Raw genomic sequence first — 5,340 nt, 5'->3', positions numbered from 1 at the left:
GTCTCAGGGTGCTGGTTTCAGGTGCGGTCTGGTGAGGGTCTGATGAGGAGCAGGAACATGGCGACTGGATCTCAATGACGGCAATAGGTAGGAACATCGAGATTGGGCTCATTCATTTAGTCTCAGGGTGCTGGTTTCAGGTGCGGTCTGGTGAGGGTCTGATGAGGAGCAGGAACATGGCGACTGAATTGGGGCTCATTTGATATTTTTATTTTATTTTATTTTTAGTATGTAGGTAATTAAATATGTAGGTAAAAATGAAAGAGTAACTTATGTTGCACAAGTTTCTACCTCTGGGTAAATTATTTAGGTAGTAAAGGGAGAGTTTACTACAGCTATAACTAACTCTAATCTATAACCAGCACTAAATCTAATCGCAAATAGAGCTACAGATGACTCAAATACAAATAGGGAGAATGAGATAAAACAAAAAAATATATAATAATCAGAGACATTTAATTATTAGTCATCAGAATATGTTCATGAAGTTGTTCCTGAATATCTATTTCATCAGACTGGGTGTTTTTTTGGTTACTCGCGATTATGACCCTGAAACATGAAAATGACTATTAGTTTTGATGTAAATACAAGTAAATATGCCTATGTGGTATACTAGTGAATCGACACGTACGTTCTACGTATTTGCGCATTACGTCTATTTGCATTAATCATTTTTCGAGTTACTCCAAACTTCTTATACCGTCCCATCTTAAACAAAAAAAAAATATTAGTAAAGAAAATGTCAAAAAGCAAGAAGGGTTCCAGCTAGTAGCAGTCTCCGGAGTTCATCATCAGGTCAGTTCAGTCAGTCCGGTGGGAAGTACTCATCACAAGAAACACTACGAGCCCAAACACGACATATCTACGTCTACCCGCCATGAGTTCCAGTAGCAGTCTCCGGAGTTCATCATCAGGTCAGTTCAGTCAGTCCGGTGGGAAGTACTCATCACAAGAAACACTACGAGCCCAAACACGACATATCTACGTCTACCCGCCTATGAGTTCCAGTAGCAGTCTCCGGAGTTCATCATCAGGTCAGTTCAGTCAGTCCGGTGGGAAGTACTCATCACAAGAAACACTACGAGCCCAAACACGACATATCTACGTCTACCCGCCTATGAGTTCCAGTAGCAGTCTCCGGAGTTCATCATCAGGTCAGTTCAGTCAGTCCGGTGGGAAGTACTCATCACAAGAAACACTACGAGCCCAAACACGACATATCTACGTCTACCCGCCTATGAGTTCCAGTAGCAGTCTCCGGAGTTCATCATCAGGTCAGTTCAGTCAGTCCGGTGGGAAGTACTCATCACAAGAAACACTACGAGCCCAAACACGACATATCTACGTCTACCCGCCTATGAGTTCCAGTAGCAGTCTCCGGAGTTCATCATCAGGTCAGTTCAGTCAGTCCGGTGGGAAGTACTCATCACAAGAAACACTACGAGCCCAAACACGACATATCTACGTCTACCCGCCTATGAGTTCCAGTAGCAGTCTCCGGAGTTCATCATCAGGTCAGTTCAGTCAGTCCGGTGGGAAGTACTCATCACAAGAAACACTACGAGCCCAAACACGACATATCTACGTCTACCCGCCTATGAGTTCCAGTAGCAGTCTCCGAAATCCATCATCTGGTCAGTAAAATAAAAATACAACAATATCGAGTCGGGTAAAAAAAGTACGGAAATAGGTAGGTAGGTACTTACATTTTTCGTAATCAATGAAGATTTAAGTCTCAAGAGCAAGGAAATAACTATTCGTATCTGTACAGCGATGTTTTCACTTTGAGCGGCGGAGAAAAACCGACACAGGTCCACCCACAAAGGCGCCGTGGCGCAGACTGATTTGATTTTTGAAAATTCATTGTAACAGTACGGGATAAGACAGTTGAAAAATGAACCCTATTACTTGCCGCTAAAGAATTACGAAGACCACGAAAATCGTGTTTTTTTTTAAGAGAACAGTTTATTTATTTTCTTAGTTTTGTATAGGATTTCGGACCTATAGAAATAAGTTTCGCAAAATAGAGTATATCAATTATAAGAACATATTTTTTATAAACACTAAAATCTTATAATATCTGAGATTTGCGCACCTAAACACACCCTGTTTTCATTGTTTTCACGAGAGGAGGGTAAGGAAATTTGCTTTTACTGTATAAAAAACAGTGATTTCTCCAATTAAAAAAGCAGTTTCCAGTAGTCAAAGGCTTAGGCTATCTGTAGGTACCTAAACTAGTTGACATAATTCAACGGATTCAATCGTAAACTGCACCCGAAAACTACAGATTTCTCAGTTTTGCGGGCGTTGACGAAAATGCGCTCTTAATTCTGACCATTTAGCGCCCCATTTTATATTATGCCTTAGTCCGCCCCTGTCTACCAGTTCGGAATGACAATTAAATTTGAAATACATTACGTAATTTATAGTCTTCTTTGGTTTTCGCATATCATATGAGCTACGCAATGTATAATCACTGATGCTAGTTTTTCTACTCGAACTTAGATGGCGTTAACCTGAGCTTTACATAAAAGTTCATCTACTTGAACTAAGATGGAGTTAGCGTCCCGCACCCCCGCGCACCTCAGCCTTCAACCCCGATTAGTGGCCTCATCTCATCCTATATAGAAAACGAAATATGGCAGCTCTACTTTGTATTTGCTTTGTGGGTATTGCCTAGGCATCTAGGTATGTAAAACCTATTGACCTTACCTTAGATTTTTCTTTGAATCACCTATCTACTATTATAGCTTGTTTCATCAGTCGATTGAATGAATTGAATGCCTTTCAGCCTAATTATCCGATGAAGCTTCAATATTTCGTTTCCTGAGTCGCTTCCACAATGACCACGATTTGCATAGTTGATTGCTGGAATGTTAACTGGGGGGCTAGCATGAAATTTACACTACCGAAAATAACTTAAAAAGACAAAAGACAGTAGGTACTTACTTGGTCCCAAACCTCACCAAATATCACCAGGGGGGAGGGGGGGGTCAAAAAAGGAGAAAAACGACCTCACGTGATTAATGGACGGCCCCTAATTTCAAGAATTTACAGTATGTTTTTTCATTGGATTCCGTTTGTCAATTAAATTTTCACTGCTACGAATACCTAGGTATATAGATAGATAGACAGGTAGGTACATTACTACATTATTATGTTTATTTTTTCTTGTGCGTAATTACCTACTTAATTTCGTACTTTGGTGTCAAATAAATGTAAGTAGGTACTTACTTATTATATTATTCTATTTTAGTTCTGTACTTACTATTTATCGATCGATTCACGTAAGTATCGAATCACGCTTCATGCTGGTCCCACTTACAGTTGTCAAATTAGACGGCATTAGCTAATCGAGTCGACCAATCTCAGTTAATGTGCGGAATGCCAAGTTGTTACTTTTAGCCTTTGTTTGGTTAGGACTGCAAATAGTGAGACGAGTGGGACACGTGCGAAGTGAAAGAGGAAATATCTTTGCCGGTTCCTTGCGTTCGCTGGTGCCCTAGTACATACGAAGGCGTTTGTTATGTTATTAGTTTGGAAATTTGAGGTTTTAATAATTTAGCCAAATTTACTAACTACTTACAAAAACAATTATAACGGATAAGTACAGTAAGCAATTACGGGTAATCAAATATGTACAATTCGGGATAAGAATTACGATACTTTATGCTTACCATACTCGATGCAATGTTGGGGTGGTTGGGCATCACCTAGCAAGTATAAGAGACTGGAGATTTTATATCACGAAAAATTTTGTTTACGTTCAACTGCATTCCCCATTGTCCGTCGCTGCCTAACCCAATTCTATTCAACTAGCCATTGTAAGTTTTTCATCGAATGTTCTGGAAAGTGGTACGGTGGAAGTAGTAAATTATCAATCAGGTAGTGTTACAATGGCGGCCTTGCCGGGCGAACTTCGCTGAGCCGCCGCCAAGTTTCCCGGATGAAATATTCTATCGGTTCTATTCAGCCTGGCTCTTATGTGCAGTACACTTACTTGTGAGAATTTGTACGCTCGCTCCCATTATATTATAAGTAATGTGGACCACCGACCGCACTGTAGGATCTTTAAGGGAAATGGATAGCATCGCATCGTCTCCGTCTAGGCTAAGATGAGCACCGTAGGTAAAGCTGTTAGAGTACTGAATAAAAGGATCTTCATATAAGGTATATCATAAATGCATAAAACCATCGCTTTCCATATTATGCTAGCATAATAGGTATGTTACTTACTATTTTTGGTAGCACATTTGGATGCTTACATGTTATCTGAAACTTTAAATGAACAAAGACTAGGTACTTATCTTTAACTCCCAAGCTTGCCTGGATTTCCTTTCTCTACTCTTCTAGCTCGAGTAAAACTATAATCAACAATATCTATTATATTATTTATATTATTACAAGACGTATGAATTGTTCTGGTGCATTTCTTGACGTGGGTCCCTACATATTCTATTTCCCCAGAGACACCGGCGCCGGGAGCGCGAATCCTAACGCTGACAGTATAATCATATTTGGCTTTCTTAGGTTGTCGATTCCTATAATATTCTCGCTTTCCATATTTTTTTTATGTTTGAAGAGCCGCGATTCTGGTAAAAAAGAACATGGTCTACCTAATAGGTAAATATTGATTTGCTCAAGTGCCTGTTCGCACCGTGTACCTACACATACCTAGCTATTTATACATCAAAAATATAAGTAGTTAAATGGATGTAAGTAGACAATTACTTATTTGAAATTATAAAGTTTTTACTAATTACAAATCTTTTTTAATATTGCTTTAAAAAAGTTCTTAGTGAAATGATGAAAAAACAAATACTCTTTATGTATCTTCAAGAACATCTCAACCAAACAGCTTAGTTGAAAAGTTTACTAACTTTACAGTGTAAGTAAATTTTATATATTTTTATTCAAAACAAATTCGGCACTCTTATTAATGCGGCGTATCGTACCAACTCTTCCAAACATACTCTTAAACTTGTACGAAGTTACCCAACATGGAAAATGTTGAAGGATTTTTCATATTTACACGTAATTTAACTGGTAACGCAATGAAATACCCATTAAGTCTGGAGATCGGAATTTTCCGACCGACTGAGCTGATTTGAGCAGGTTGATATATTTAGGAATTACGGACAACTTGAAAAGGTAACTTTTGAATCTTTTTGAGACTACGGAAGCCATGTTTTTTCAAGTTATTTAAATCTCTATACTTACATAAAAGAAGAAAGTGACTGATTTGGCATCAACGCACAGCCCCAAACGGCTGAAGCTACAATCATGAGACACGGCACGTAGGTTTATTAGGTAGTGTAAGTGAGCACTAGGAAAGGATTT

General features: G+C 38.8%; 1 long non-coding RNA gene across 1 annotated transcript; it reads right to left on the bottom strand.

Annotated features, from left to right (window-relative positions):
* Nucleotides 1-228: 228 nt before the first annotated feature.
* On the bottom strand, nt 229-2,281 carry LOC119692924. The gene is made up of 3 exons (XR_007267305.1): nt 1,707-2,281; nt 632-708; nt 229-549 (listed from the first exon to the last, which is right to left on the bottom strand). It is a non-coding gene; the product is annotated as an uncharacterized LOC119692924 (long non-coding RNA).
* Between the last annotated feature and the right edge of the window lie 3,059 nt (nt 2,282-5,340).

This window comes from Plutella xylostella, chromosome 18 (assembly GCF_932276165.1).
Source record: "Plutella xylostella chromosome 18, ilPluXylo3.1, whole genome shotgun sequence".
Lineage (NCBI taxonomy): Eukaryota > Metazoa > Arthropoda > Insecta > Lepidoptera > Plutellidae > Plutella > Plutella xylostella.
This window is presented reverse-complemented; position numbering and strand designations above follow the sequence as displayed.